Source organism: Microtus pennsylvanicus, chromosome 11 (assembly GCF_037038515.1).
Source record: "Microtus pennsylvanicus isolate mMicPen1 chromosome 11, mMicPen1.hap1, whole genome shotgun sequence".
In the NCBI taxonomy this organism is placed as follows: domain Eukaryota; kingdom Metazoa; phylum Chordata; class Mammalia; order Rodentia; family Cricetidae; genus Microtus; species Microtus pennsylvanicus.
The window spans coordinates 65879591-65896078 of NC_134589.1; the positions used below are offsets into that span (position 1 = coordinate 65879591).

At 45.5% G+C, this 16488-nt stretch overlaps 1 protein-coding gene and 1 pseudogene across 2 annotated transcripts in view; one reads left to right on the forward strand and one right to left on the reverse strand.

Annotated features, from left to right (window-relative positions):
* The window catches only part of Glra1 (glycine receptor alpha 1), an 87965-nt gene that overhangs the window by 42301 nt on the left and 29176 nt on the right, over positions 1 to 16488 (forward strand). The gene's annotated exons all lie outside the window — the stretch shown is intronic.
* LOC142859587 (protein UXT pseudogene) lies at positions 4522 to 5064 on the reverse strand (annotated as a pseudogene).

A 16488-nucleotide genomic window follows, 5' to 3' on the forward strand; every position in this document is an offset into this window, starting at 1 on the left:
AAAAAATGTTTATACTGAAGCAAAAAATATGTTTAGCTTGCTTTTACATAAGTAAATTAAAATTCTGTGTATGTGCCTATGCCTCTTTATGTGGGTGTGCCTGTGCGCGCGCGCGTGTGTGTGTATGTGTGTGTGTGTGTGTGTGTGTCTCTAACTGGCCTGGGTGTAGTATGTAGTCAAGGATGGCCTTGAACTCACAGAGATCTGCACACTTTTGTCTTTGCGTGCTGGGATTAAAGGTGCACACCACCACACCAGCCCTTCATACTCAGCTTTTTATTTAAATGCTGGGCTTTCGAACTTAGGTCCTCGTGCTTGCACAGGAATCGCACTTTCCCAGTCTCCAAAATTTAATTCTGACCAGATAGTTGATGCCGTAAGACACAAGACACTGTCAGCATTTTCCAGGGTTGGCCAACACTGTACCTGTTCAGAACCATCAGGGCCAAAAGCCTCATATACATCACGTCAATGCGCAGTACAAAAATAGCAGGTGTGTGTTTAAGACATTTTCAGAAATTGTTGGAAATCCTGCCCTAATCCCAAACCAAAACACATTCAGGTTTTTTTGTTTTTTAATGAAACTCGAGTCAGCAGTCTAAGCAGCATTTGCAAACTCAAACCTTCCAACAGAGTGCAACACAAAGACACTGATTTGAAATACGCGTGCTCAAAACTAAGAGTAGGAAAGACTGTCTTCATTTTCTACCATTACACCATGACTGCCTGCAGGAGCAGAAAACTTCCTATGTTTCTTGGGCTAAAGATACAACTTAATTGGCACAGGGCCTACCTAGCATATAGAATGCCCTGGATTCGCTCCCCTAGTACCACATACACTGGGTGTGCTAGCCCATGTCTCTAATCCCAGAACCCAGAAGATGGAGGCAGGAGGATCAGAAATTCAAGGTCATTCTTGGCTCCAAAGAAAGTTCAAAGCCAGCCAAGCACCCCAGGGAGGCCCTCATTTGGAGTCTCAGGTCTGTACTCTGGTACAGTTCACAGTCACACGTTTTGCCGCCCCAGTCTGTCTGTTTGTCCCTCCCAGGACTGTACTAGAAGTACGTGGCTGGTTGAATTTTTGTCTTGTTTCCCGAAGAGCCCAACCTCAGCAGCCAGCCCAGCAGTGCAGCTGCAGAAACTCTATCATTCTGTTAAATAAAGAAGCCTGAGCAGATGCCCGGCTCCCCGAGCCCAGCTGCTGCTTGGTCCTCAACATTTACAAACACTGGGCCTGCTCCTCCAAACAGGTCCTTGACTTGCAAACTCGCTGAACTCTTTTTTCATGGGGCAAAGGGACCAAAATCTGTCCTTTGGCAAAGAAACTTGTCTCGACAGGGTCAAGGTATGGTGTGCATTCAAAAGACGGCTGAGCTGGGGAGAATCTGGCTCAGTCGGTAAAAGTGTTGGCCACACAAACATAAGGATCTGAGCTCAGTCCCCCAAAGCCCACATAAAACGCTGGGCATATTAGCATCTACATCTCAGTGCAAAGGAGATGGGGACAAGCAGGTCCCTGGAGCTCACTGGCAGCCAGCGGGGCTTACTCAGTGAGTCCTGGTGGCAGGATGCAGGGGTGAAGGGGGGAGCTGTAGATTGCAAATGAGGAACAATACCTGAGGTTAACCTACAACCTCTACATATGCAGATTAGTTGGTTGATTAATTAAACAAATCAGGGGCTGGATCACCAGCTTATGGAAATGAGCAAGCTCTGTAGGAAAGAATCCAATCACATTCACACACACAAATAAATATCTAGAAAGAAAGAAAGAAAGAAAGAAAGAAAGAAAGAAAGAAAGAAAGAAAGAAAGAAAGAAAGAAAGAAATACAAAAAGTGGGAACCCGACCATACACACCAAGCTCGGGGTCTTCCAACCACAAAGGTTCATTTCTCTCTCATCCAGCAGCTGCTGGGAAGCAGAGGGCTCTCCAGGGCTCCAGTCCTCAGGTACCAGTTCAGCACTCTGTTTCCATATCAACACCTGTAGCCAGGGAGATGGGATGTGTTGCAAGGCTGAGCACGGTTGTATTCCTCAGCAAAACGTCACCGAGTAGGTTGCCCAAACATTGGCAATTGACTTTGTCTCAATTCTGGAGACTGGAGTCCAAGGTCAAGGTGCTACCAGGGTTGGTTACCAGTGAGACAGGCTTCCTGGATTGTGGACAGAGCTCTCTTCTATGGCATCCTCTCAGGCCTTCTTCCCTTTGCAGAGGGAGGAGGGGAGGGAGGGAATAAAAGGGAGGGACCCAGTGTCTCTCCTTCTCTTTTAGAAGACTTCATTACATTATTTATTTAGTGAATGTGTGTGTGTGTGTGTGTGTGTGTGTGTGTGTGTGTGTGTGTGTGTGTGTGAGAGAGAGACAGAGACAGAGACAGAGACAGAGACAGAGAGAAAGAGAGAGAGAGACAGAGACAGACAGACAGACAGAACATTCACACCACATTGTGCACGTATCAATCAAAGGACATTTTTCAAGATTGGATTCTCCCCTTCCACTTCTTTATGGGTTCCAGGAATTGAACACAGGTCATCAGGCTTATGCAGACTTGATGAGCTGTCTTTCCAGCCCCTGCCTTGTTCTTCTAGGACAGTCTCTCGCTGGCCCTGGAGTTCACCAATTCTGCTAGACTGGCAAGCTAGCAAACCCCAGGAATCCTCCTGTCTCCGCCCCTCAGCACTGAGGTTGCAGATGCATGTTGCCCCACCTGGTTTTTTTGTGGGTGCTTAAGACCCTGTCCTTAGGCAGCAAGCACCTTCTCCACTGGGCCATTTCTCCAACCCTGGGGTGCACTTTTTGAAAGTATTTTTGAGAAATATGATTGTCCATTCCTCTTTTAGAGAAGCCTCCATCACCAATCTCACCCACAGTGGTGATCATTTCTCTTCATCCTTCAACCATGATATTATCAAGCTTTTTATCATCACCAGATATGATTTTCAAAATGCCACTTCATTGTCACTTTTAATTTGCACTCTCAATTCTTCGCAAATGTGAGCTGCATTGAGTATATTGATTGGGCATTTTGAATAATATACAGGGGTGAGTGAGTGTGTGTGTGTGTGTGTGTGTGTGTGTGTGTGTGTGTGTGTGTGTGCTCACATATACATACCCAGCAATCAGAGGAAGACATTGGACATCCTCCTTTAATACTCTCTGCCTTATTCTTTTGAGACAAGGTCTCTCACTGAACCTGGAGCTCACCGTTTTTACCAGGCTGACTGGTTAACTCCGGGGATGCTCCTGTTCCACCTGCAGCGGCGCTGGGGTTACAGGAATGCGTGGCCACGTGTGGCTTCTTATGGGAGTGCTGAGGACTCAAAATCGGGTCCTTACACTGGTGCAGCATCAAGTGACTTAGATTTCTTTTTCTTTTTCATCTGTAACTCTGTAATCAATTTTATTTTCCTGTGAAGTATTTATTTCTTGATTGCTTAACTCTTTCTCTGGTGAGCAGCAAGTACTTCAACACATTTGGTGCTTGTTTTTTTTTTTGTGGATTTTGTTTTGTTTTGTAGGGTTTTTGTTTTGTTTTGTTTTTAAGATGGGTCTCATGTATCCTAGGCTGCCCTCTAATTCTTTTTTATAGCTTGGATGACCTTTTATGTTCCTGATCCCCCTGCCTCCATCTCAAAAGTGCTAGGATTACAGGCATAGGCCACCATAACTTGTTCCAACACCATTTTTTTCCTAACACAATTTTTTTAAATATTTATTTATTTATTCATTATGGATACAATATTCTGTCTATGTGTATGTCTGCAGGCCAGAAGAGGGCACCAGACCTCATTACAGATGGTTGTGAACCACCATGTGGTTGCCGGGAATTGAACTCAGGACCTTTGAAAGAGCACGCAATGCTCTTAACCTCTGAGCCATCTCTCCAGGCCTTCCTAACACAATTTTTAAAGTAGTCACTGTTTTGTTTGATTTGGGTTTAGGTTTTGACATAGGGTCTCACTATGCAGCCATGACTGTCCTGGAACTCACTATGTAGACCAGTCTGTCTTTGAACTCACAGAGATCCCCCTGCCTCTGATTTCCCCAGTGCTGGGATTAAAGGTGTGCACCACCACATCCAGCAAAGTCTCTTTCCACTAGTTTGAATTTCTTTCTCAGAAATTGAATTCTATCTATACAATTCCTAGCCACAAATCTTCATCCATTTCCTTCTCCTGAACCTACCAATAACACATCTGAGATCACTGTAAAACCCTGCACTTGTGTCTGGCAGAGTCCTCTTACAAGGTCTTCTTGACCCAACCAGCCATTTTTACTTCTATATACACTGTATTTTTATCAGTTCATTCTTTACGATAGTGCAAATGATACAGATACAAATATCTAGGAAAAGGATTTAAAGTGTGTGGGAGGGGGGGTCAGGGTTCACAAGGTGACAAAAGAGGGCAAAGTATAAAGTCAGGTGGGAAATACAGGTTGGAGGCAAGACCTCTAGAGTGTCTGAGAGGTTCTGTAGAGTTGATGGGTCCTCCAGTGCCTTTGGTCTCTAGGCACTTTGTCAATCAGGGAGAGTTAGAGGAAGAAGAAGGGCTATGTGATTCCAGGGCATTCCGGCTTTTCCATATTGGAGGATGGGGAGAAACAGTCTGTGGGGAGATGGCTCTGGGAAATTCTGCAGGCCTCGTAGCTCTCTAAGTCCCTCCAGCATCGTGTAGATACGGGCCTTGATATTCATGGAGGCGTTGCTGGGGCTGTCGCTGAGTTCTGTGAGAAGAGAAGTCTTTCAGTCAATGAACCTGAGAGCTTCAGTCAGTGTCGATGCCAGGAAAAAAAAAATATCCCCAGGCCACATAGAAGTGTGAATTATCTGAGACCACTGTGTCAACACAGAAATTACAGTCCAAATTCATCCGCATCTATAATTCCGAGTGCTCAGTTTCCTGGAGTTGCTCACTGACATTTCTCAGTTGAAGGTATAAAAACACCTGCTCATATACCTGCCTCCATGTTCCAGCACCTTCTGCAAGTCTCACTACAGCACATCACTGATAAAGGTCTCATACCCCAGCACTTTCTCCCTCACAGTACCCAAGGCCCCCATTTGAGGGTGTCACCATGATGGGCTCCAGGACCCAAGTGCGGTGCTTCACTCTGCATTATTCTGGTGTGTGTGTGTGTGTGTGTGTGTGTGTGTGTGTGTGTGTGTGTGAAGGTTATTGCTGCACATTGATTGTATAAATTATTGGGTTTCACTGTGATATTGTTCAACACTCACACAGCGTGCTTTCCTGGAGTCCACACTTCATCCCAGGGGACTCCAATCAACATTTTGAAGCCTATAAAAATCTCTTCCAGCTCTAACTAGGATGACATCGAGTTCATGGGAATTCACATGGAAACAATTGACATCTTTCCAATATTTTCGAAACATGGTGCATCCTTTGTATTTATAGAGGTGCTCAATACTCCACTGATAACAAAGAGATAGCAGAGGCCATTCGATTCGGCTACAGGCAGAAAATGAGGCTTTGGGCAATCTTGGAAGCATTTTCTCATAACTGCCCTCAGTCTACCACGGAAGAGGACCGTAGCCAGGAGTTTGGGACAGCCCAGAGTATAGCTCTCCATCAGAGAGGGAGAGTTGACACAGCAATATAATCCTAAAGAAACTGGAGTGGAGAGACCAGACTGCCAGCTATTCCCATTTACAATGTAGCTTGCTTGTGTGCTCACAAAGGCAGCGGGCCTTGTTCACATGCTCACAAAGGGACTCCCTTGCCACCACTGCCCACACGGTAGGACGCCAAAAAAAAAAAAGAAAAGATAAGAAAACAGTTCTAAAATGCATCTTGCCTGACCACCCAGTATCCCTTTTCCAGTGACAAGAAGGAAGGATGACTCAGTGGTTAAAAGCACTGGCTGCTCTTCCAGAGGATGCAGGTTCAATTCTGAATATCCACATGACAGCTCACAACTGCCTGCAACTCCACCTCTAGGGAATCGTATACCTTTTTCTGGCCTCTGTGGACACCAGGCTCACACGTGATGCACATGAACTCATGCAAGCACATGCATATACACAGAAATATAAATAAATAAAATTTTAAAATAAAGTAGATAAGATGCTGGCTGTGCAAGCATGCTGACTTGAGTTCCAGTCCCCAGCATCCACATAAAAAGATGGGCACAACTCACTTATAATCCCAATGCTGTGTAGGTGGGCACAGGAGGATCCCTGGGAGTTGTTGACTAGATAGTTGGGAAGCTCTGGATCCCAGTGGAGATACTGTCTCAAAAAAATAAGGTAGAAGCCGGGCGGTGGTGGCGCACGCCTTTAATCCTAGCACTTGGGAGGCAGAGGCAGGTGGATCTCTGTGAGTTCGAGACCAGCCTGGTCTACAAGAGCTAGTTCCAGGACAGGCTCCAAAGCCACAGGGAAACCCTGTCTCTAAAAACCAAAAAAAAAAAAAAAATAAGGTAGAGAGCAACCAAGAAAGAAACTAGATGCCAACCTCATGCCTCCTCATGTGCAGGTTCGCAGGTATACAACCTCATGCCTCCTCATGTGCGGGTTCGCAGGTATGCATGTACAAACAAGCACACGTGGGCACATGTACACACATATATTCATTGCAAACATATGTAAGTCAGTTTCCACTGGGACACGAAGACCCTGACCCTCAGATGATGCAGCATCATTAACTGCTAAATCCCTGCTCCACAACCTTCCTTTTCTTCTACTACAGGATTATCCCAACATGTCTACAAAATCATCCTGTAAAGGAGATGCATCTGGGTTCTACTTATGAAATTAAAACACGTTCCTAAGGGGTTGGGAGTGTAGCTCGGTTTGTAGAGGGTTTGCCTGGCCTGCGTGAAACCTTGAATTCAATCCCCTGCACCACAGAAACTCAGATACATGGTGTGCTCAGCCAGCACTCTGGAGGTGGAGGCAGGAGGATCAATAATTCAAGGTCATCCTCAGCTACGTAGTGAGTTTGAGGCCAGCCTGGACTACAGGAGACCCTGTCTCAAGAAAACAAATTCCTGTTTACAAACACTGAGAGTACCCCCAGGTGGCTATGGCTGAGGCCAGGCCTCACTGATCTGTTCATATGCATCTGGGTTATTAGTCTGACTCTCAGAGAGTGCCTTCTTTTCTACTCTGAACATATCATCAGAATCTATGCTTAGTCTAATGGGGATTCTATGGTACTTGATGCTTCTTTTCTACTGTCTTATGTGACTTTCTTGAGACAGAGCCCTACCAGGTCGGCAATAGAGTTGTAAGATATGTGTGTAGACCAGGTTGGTCTTACACTCACAGAGATCCACCTACCTCTGCCTCCCGAGTGCTCGGATTAAAAGCATGAGCCACTATATCCAGCTTTGTCTGACATGTTGACAGTCTTTGCTATTGTAGCCCAGAAGGGACTTTGGAGGTTCTATCTATTTGAAGACTTTCATTTTGTTTGTTTGTTTGTTTGTTTGTGAGAGGCAGAGCACCACGGCATTCCTGTGGTGGTCAGAGGATAACATGCAAAGAAGTCAATCTTTTTCTTACACTGTGTGGGTCCTGGAATCAAATTCAAGTTGTTAGGTTTGGTGCAAGTACCCTTATTCATGGGACCATCTCATATTTGGAGAGTTTGAAAGCTTTTTTTTTTCATTTTATCATCTCTCCATTGGTGTTTTGCTTGCATGCACACCACGTGAATGCCTGATTCTCTTAAAAGTGAGAAGATGTCAAATCCCGGTGACTGGAGTACTATAGGTTGGGAGCTGCCATGGTGCTGCTGGGGATCAAGCCCTGGTCCTCCAGAAGAGTAGCCAGTGCTCTCACCTCCATGCCATCTCTCCACCCCCCAAAAAATGTGCATTTTATGTGCCTGCATGCCTGTCTTTGTGTGGGTCTGTGCACATGCCTGCAAGTACGGTACCTGATGAGGGTGCTGGGCACCAAACTCCGGTCCTCTGAGAGGGCAGTGTGCACTCTTAACTTCGGAGCCATGTCCCCAGCCTGCTACTTAGAGACTTCTGAGCTTCGAGGATCTGGAAGTCCTCATCTCTCCCAAGATCTGGTGAGCTCCAGCTGTTCTACTAGACAGCCTTCTTGAGCCTCTCCTCCTCCCAGAATTCCCACAATGCGGATTCTGTTCACTAACTCTGTCCCGTAAGTCCTGTCATTCCTCTTTTTCACTTTTCTTAGTTCTGGCACACTGGGTCTGTTGCTGATCCAGTCACTTCTTCATCTCATTGATGGAATCTTTCAAAGCAAAGGTTGTGTCGAGTTCTTTCCTCATGACCGCTTTTTCTGTGCGGATTTCAAGTACCATCTCCCAGTTACAAAGTTGTTTTCCTGAGTTGGTCACATTACCTATGTACATTCTTTCTCATACCACATTTCCCCAAGGTCATTATTTTGCATCCCCTTTTCGGGCATTTCATTGATTTCCTTTTATTTTTTGGCAGTAACTAGAGCTTCATTGTGTTTGGTAGCATTCCTCAAGAACTGCCCTGATTCCTTGCTCAGGCTGTTTCTTCAGTCTCTGCACCAATATTGGAGCATCTTGTGGGACAGCCATATCTTCCAGCTCTTTGGAAAAGGTTGTGTAGAGACTTTGTCCCATAGAAGGTACTGGGCTTCGGTTGTCTAGGCTTTAGTTCAGGATCACCTCACTAATATGATTCCTTCAAGATTAACTCAACTGAGGCTCAATTGATAGTGTCTCAAGCTCTGGCTTCCAGCTCCAGCACCCCATAAACCAGATATGGTGGTACCCCAGCGCTCAGGTGGGGGCAGAAGACCAGAAGTCCATGGTTATTCTCAGCTACACAACCAGTTGAAGTCAAGCCTGAGCTACATTATTTTGTCCCAAAACAACACAAACAGCTGAGATTAGTGAGTTTTTCAGGGGCCTGGGTTCCTCATGATTGGGGCATTGCTGTGGAGCTCTGTTATGGGTGGGAACAGCTAGCTGAGTCAGACCTCAGAGCTTGGATACACAGGTTTCACAGTCTTGGGCTGGTGTTAGTGCTGGACTGGACCACCTGTCCATTGGAAAGCACAGCACCATATAGGCTTGGATTCCAGGGTCACAGTTATCCTCTTGGGCCTGGCGAGCATCATCTGTGTAAGTGTGGCAGGATGCTGGTGGAGCCCTGGGAGTGAAGAGATGCTGCTGAGGTGGAGGGCACACCGAAGTAGTGACCCCAGTTTCAAGATGACACTGGAGCATAACAGCTCAAGCCTAAGGGAGTATAGCAGACGCTATACTCCATGGGACTCCAGTAGTTCCCTAAACCAGCCTCAAAGCTGAGGACTGTGGGACTTCCCTGTGGCTAGGAGCTGCTTCTAGGGATCTGCTGACCATTGCCTGACACCCTGGCTTCCTCCTGGCTCCAAGCTAATCCTGGCTGGGAAGCCAAGGTCACAGACCAGGGCATTGTTGCCTCTCTAGACTGTCATCCTGAGTTTCCTTAGCTCTCAAGACTCTAATCTCTCACCCTGCTTAATTCCAGGGTTCCTCCTTACAAAAACAAATGTGTCTTGGTCCTTCTTCATGGAAAAGAAGAATGCTGGGTACTTCTATTCTGCCTTTGGGGAATGAGCAGTGGCACCCACACGGGTGCTCACTGATGTGAGTGCCTGTGAAGTCCAGAGGTCAACACAGGTGACCAGACACCAGGAACCATCCTCTATTGTGCTCCACTACTTTTCTTCCTTCCTTCCTTTTTTTTTTTTTTTGAGACAGGATCTCTCACTGACCCTATAATTTACCCTTAGAATTAGCCTTGCTGGTCAGCGAGTCCCCAGAATCTTTCTGTCTCTACCTCACCAGTCTTAAGGCTGTAGATATATACCGCAGTGTCTAGCTTTTACATGAATGCTGGGGATCCAAATTCAAGTCTTCATGCTTGTGGCACAAGTACCCTACCTACTGAGCAATCTTGGTGATTTTCCTTCCAAGAGTATCAGTGGACCATCTCACCATCATGGGCTGTCTTTCAAGGTTAACAACCCTTCAACAGCCAGTACGAATCCCATATCATCAGCCCATATTGTCAATCTCCCAAGTCAGAGTCCTCCTGACATTGACTATGTGCACAGTGACCCAGAATATGGCACAGCTCAGTGGGGTCCTGATAGACCCTGTCTACTCTACTCCCTCCTCCATGTCTGACAGAGAATTTAAAAAAAGTTAACATCCATTTCATATTGAGTAACATTTTAAAATATTGAACAGAATATTTAATATTTAAATAGCAAATATTTAATTTTAAAACACTTTTAAATGGCTTTAATATAATAATCAATATTGAAAATATATTTGAGATAAAGTAGATGGAACTTTTTTGTTTGAAAAACTATTTTGGAGCCAGCCAGTGGTGGTGCATGGCTTTAATTCCAGCACTTGGGAGGCAAAGGCAGGTGGAACTCTGTAAATGGGAGGCCAGCCTGGTCTACAGGGTAAGTTTTAGGAATAGCCGGGGCTACAAAGAGAAACTTTGTTTCAAAGAAAATTTAAAAATGTTTTTGAGACAAGTCTTACCATGTAGCCCAAATGCTGAGTTTAAAAGTGTGTGCCACCACGCCTGGCAGTTTTACTTTTATGAAAAAGAAATCAAAATATGTTATACATTTATCAAAACAGTGTGGAACCGGAAGCCAGAGTCTTGGGCCCCATACATACAGCCTAGTGCTTAGCAACTCTGTGGCGTCAGGTAAGAACCTGACCTCAGGACGGTGAGGTGGCTCAAGGTACCTGCAGACAAGCCTGACAGCCTGAGGTCATCCTCCTGAACTCATGTGGTAGAAAGAGAGAACCAACTCCCAAGTTGTTCTCTGGCATCTACATGTGTGCTGTGGCACACACATGCTCACACACACACACACACACACACACACACACACACACAAATAAAAAAATAGGTAAGGGCTTGACCTCTGCTTTAATCCGGTGAATCTGATTCCTCCCTGTGCCTGGATGATAAAAAGTTTAGAGGCACAATTCATCTAAAGTTCTAACAAATATTCAACATCCAATCAAAGGAGATGCTGTCAGTATTTATATACCATTTTTGAAGTCATACTGGGATTTCTTGATGCCATGAAGACACGCAAGGATCCTTACTTCCTTATCCAAACCTCCCACTGGCTCTTGACGGCAAAGATAACGCTGAGTGTGTGACATCCACCTGGGAAGGCGCCCAGCAGTGTGGTGTCCTAGAGGAGACTGAGGTTCGACAGGGCATCTGGCGTGGGGACAGCACAAGGCACAACAGTGAGATGTGCCTCTAACACTCTTGAATGGAAACGAGCAAGAAGGTTGGGGGACACTGTGAAAAGATGGGGCACCCACCATCCCTGGACTTGGGAAAGGCACACAGTGGGCCAGGTTCTTCAGCCAGATCAGAAAGTGAGCTCTGAGAGAACCGGGACAGGAAGTTTCCTGACCTTTGTCTTCTGTGTCACTTTTCTGCCCTACCAGATGGCCCTGAGGGCTTGTGAACTCAGAGAGAACCCTGGTTAAAGGCTTGGGTGGCACTGGTTTCCTGGGTTCAGATCCCAGCTTTGTCCTGATTGGAACCAAGTGAGACAACTTCCAAAGCCACACAACACAAAGAAGGAAAAGAAGTGAGGTGTAAGTCACATGACCATGTGACCTGGTAACTTCTCATTACTATGATACAACACTCAACAGAAGCAACTTAAGGGACAAAGGGGCCATTCTGGTTCACACATCAAGTCTGCTATAGTGGGGAAACCAAGGCAGAAAGAGCTTGAAGCACCTAGACACAATACAGCCACAGTCAAGAAGCAGAAAGGGGCTGCAGAGATGGCTCTGTGGTTAAGAGAACTGACTGGGCCTGCAGAGGACCCAGGCTCAGTTCTCAGAACCCACATGGCAGTTCACAACCACCCGTAACTCCAGTTCCAGGGGATCTGGTGCCCTCTCCTGGACTCCATGGACACTATACACATGGTGCATATACAGATACATGGGCCCATACACATACACATAAAAAATAAATCATTTTAGGCAGAAGAAGAAGCCAATAGCAGTGCCCTATTCCTTTTCTCCACTTACACAGTCCAGAATGCTCTCTCCAGAGAATGGTGCCACTCACGGTGGGCGGGCCTTCCCAACCCAAATAACACAATCAAGATGATACCCCACAAGCATGTCCAGAGGCCCCTCTCTCACATGAGTCTAGATTCTGTCCACATAACAATTAACACTAACCATCATATCATGTAAGCCTTGCCTTAGTCATGGAATTGCTTGGCATCCTGGGAAATCTGCTAGCTTCCCTGGACCGTGTCTATGTGTAATATGTAGTTGAGACTGAAGTCTCCACAGCTCTTTCTAGCAGTAACACGTGTGTAAATGATAGCAATGATTTTTTTCTTTCCCTTTTCTTTCTTTTTTCTTTTTTTCTTTTTTTTGTTGTTTTGTTGTTTTTCAAGAGAGGGTTTCTCTGTGTAGCTCTGGAGCCTGTCTTGGCATTCGCTCTGTAGACCAGGCTGACCTCAAACTCACAGAGATCCGACTGCCTCTGCCTCCCGAGTGCTGGGATTCAACGTGTGTGCCACCAGCACCCAGCTAGTGGCGATGAGTTTTAAAGATCTCCAGGCACTCGAGAGGTCGCTCAGTGGTTAACAGTGCTTGCTTCCCAGACCACGGCTGTCTCTTCATTCTGTTGGCGGTTCTCTTTGCGGTGCAGAAACCCTTTTCGTTTAACAGTTTGTCGGTTCCTGCTTTTGCTTCCTGAGCTTTTGGAGTTGTCCAAGAAACCACAGCCCATGCCACCATCTCAACAGAGCTCCCCAAGGCTTTTCTTGAGTACTTTCAAAGTTTCAGGGTCTACAGTAAGGCCACTTATCTATTTTGAGCTAATTTGTCTGATCAGGGTGAGAGATAGACAATGAACTTTCAGTCTTCTACATCTGGATGCCCTGCTTTTCCCAGCACTGTTTGTCGATGAAGCTGTCTTTTCTCCAGTGTCTGTTTTTGGCACCTTCGAAGGCAGTTGGCTGAAGATGCTGAGCTTATTTCGGGCACTGTGTTCTACCTCACCGATCTAAGCATCTGTTCCTGTGCCAGTATAGCACCATCTTTAACTATTGCTCAGCGGGGTGTCCTGAAACCAGGTACCATGACTCTCCAGCTTTATCCTTTCCACTCGAGATTGTTTGGGCCTTTGTGCTTCTGTAGAAATCTTAGGATTTTTTTAGTTCTGTGAAGCATGTCTCTGTTGTTCAAGTGAAGGTTACATTGCCTCTGTGAATGTTTTGTGTGGTAGGAGTCTTTTGACAAAATGTCCTTTCGATCTGTGAACATGGGAGGCCCTTCCACCTTTCAGTATCCTCCAACTGGTTAGTTTGTTTTGTTTTGTTTTGTTTTGTTTTGAGTTGTGTAATTTCCACTGAAGAGTTCTTTCACATCCTTAGTTAGGTTCATTCCTGGAACTGCAGTGGGGGCAGGTGTTATATTTGAGACAGGGTCTCATGTAACCCAGACTGTCTTCAAACTCTCTACATAGTAAAAGATGGCCTTGAAATTCTTTGGATTTTTAATGAATTTATTGTATGTGCGTGAGTGTTTGCCTGAGATATGTCAAGGAATCACATGCATGCAGGGCCCTAGGAGGTCCAAAGAGGGCATCAGATCCCCTGTAACCGGAGTTACAGCTGGTTAGTACCTACCATGCTGGTTCCAGGAATCTCGACATGAGCAGCCAGTGTTCTGAAATGCTGAGCCCTTGCTCCAACCCCAACCCTGAATGCCTAGTCCTCCTGCCTCCATCTCCATGGTGCTGAGGTTGCAGGTGTGCCCCACCACACCTGTTTATAAGGCACTGAAGACGGAACCTGGAGCTTCATGCACGCTAGGCAAACACTTTGCAGAGCTACTGCCCCAGCTCCCGGCTTTTGTTTCGTGGCTACCGTGAATAGGATGCTATCTTAATTTTTTTTCCTCAGCAAATTTATTACTAGTACATAGAGAAGCTCTTGATTATATGTTGGTTTTGTACCCTGGTACTTTGTATCCTGGTACTAAATTCATTTATCACTTTCGATAACCTTTGTTGGAGTCTTCGGGTTTTTCATGTGTAGAATCATATCATCTGCAAACAGGGACAATTGGACATACTACTTCATATTCCTTGTGCTTCTTTCTCTTGTTTAATACAATGTGACTTGTATATCATCAGACTCCAGCCACTTCCACCCCCTCAACTCTTTTTTATCAACCATGTGATTTGAGCATACTTACCTTCTTTAACTCTTTGGGGATCCACCACCCAGCTACCAAATAAATACACGGAGTCTTTTTTTCTTACTTATGAATGACTGGCCTTAGCTTGGTTGTTTCTAGCCGGCTTTTCTAACTTAAATTATCCCATTTCTCTTCAGAGATTGCCTCTGGGCTTTTTACCTTTCTTTATTCTATAGATCTATCTTTCCTTCTTACTCCATGACTGGCTGTAGGGCTTGGTAGCTGGCCCCTGGCATCCTCCTCTCCTTCTTTTCTTGTTCCTCTCTCTCTTCACTAGATTTCTCCTCCTATTTATTCTCTCTGCTTGCCAGCCCCACCTATTTCTCTCTCCTGCCTCACTATTGGCCGTTCAGCCTTTTATTAGACCAATCATGTGTTTTAGACAAATAAAGTAACACAGCTTCACAGAGATAAACAACGCAACATAAAAGAATACAACACATCTTTGCATCAATAAACAAATGTCCCACAGCATAAACAAAGGTAACACACCTTGAACTAATATTCCACAACCCATGGCTTGTCCCCTGGCTTGCACACACCGTTGCACTTAACACACACTGTGTTAGTTTCTTTTCCATGATAAAATAACCTGACAAGAGCAACAGAAGAGAGGAAATGTTATCTTGGCTCACAATTCCTGAGGTGTGGAGTCCATCACAGCGGGGAGGGCATGGTGGCAAAGTCGGGAAGCTGGCTGGTAATATTAGATCCAAGCGCCTCATAGAAAACAGGGAGTGAAGTCAGGCTATAAACCCTCAAAGCCTAGTGACATACTTCCTCCAGTAAGGCCCCACCTCCTAATGGCTCCATAACCTTCCCAGGTGGCACCCCTAGCTGGGGTCCAGGTGTTCAAACACATGAGCCTGTGGGGGATGTTTGTTATCCAAATGACCACACATATGCACCCATAAAGACATACAGCAATACATACACACTTCTAAAAATCGGATTGAAAAATACTTATGTTACAGAATTATTCTCAAGATTAAAAAGGAAGAAAAGAAAAAGCCAAGTTGTGTGTGGCGTGATTAGACACAACGCCTGGCTCCCGGTATGTGCTCAGAAGGGGAAGGCTTTGTTATGCTAGGTTGAGTAAGCAGCGATGCTCCTGCCTACACAGCTCTCTGTGCTGGTTTTTTCCTACATGAGAGTCCTTTTGCTCCTGCTCCTGACTCTCCTCATTCTAATCTTAAACACCCTGAAGCTGTGGCCCCATTCCTCATGGCTGCTCTAAGCGTTCACTCATCACCTCTGTCGTCACGCGCTGTTGGCTCCTTTCCCGGCTAAGCAGACACCGTAAGCAGCTGCTGTCCTTATCTGGGTGCAAGAGCTGCTTTGGGAGGAAAGACACACTGAAACAGACATCTCAGGTGCCACCTTCTCATCTAACCTTGCTGGGAACAAGCCCCTATGGTTTCCGGGATGCATGTGATAACAGTTTGTTAACATATCCTAAGACCACTGACACTCAGAGCTTCCTGTAGTGGATATTTGTGACCCCTGCTTGCCTTGTGTGCTGGATAATCTGAGTTCACCAAGGGCAGAAACCAAAATCTTCTGCCTCTGCTTCTGCTTCTGCCTGCCTGTATCCAACGCAGCCCAATCCATGGTAAGAGTTCATTTGAGTTTAGCAAAGGAAATCTCCGCTCTCTCCTTGAGAGCTGAAAACTAAGACTTCAAAAGGGGCACAGGGGCCTGCAGATGGATGGCTCCGCTGGCAAAGGCAAATGACACGAGACTCACAAACTGAGTTGGAGCTCCAGAACCTACATAACAGGAGAGAACCAACTCCAGTGAACTGTTTTCTGACCTCAACACCCATGCCATAGCGTGTGCACACACACCCCCAAAAAAAGTAATAAAGCATTTTTTAAAGATGCATGGGTCAAGTATAGTGGCATAATATATATGATAAATATTATATGTCATACATATTATATATAAAATATATATCATATATTATTATAATAACCTATAATCCAGCACTCAGGAGGCTAGAGCAGGAGGATGGAGAGTTTGAGGACAGCCTGGACTACACATAAAAAGAAACATAGGAGCATGAGTTTGCTTCCTCCATCTACCCCTTACGGCCATGTCTCTTACTTCTGACAATAGCGAGTGGACCTCTGGTCTTCCACATCTCCTTTTCAATAACACACCCTCGCAAACTCTGAGATCTTTCCTGCTTAAACATTTTGAGCTTCCTAGTTCTCCCCAGTTCTGAATTTAAAGGAGCT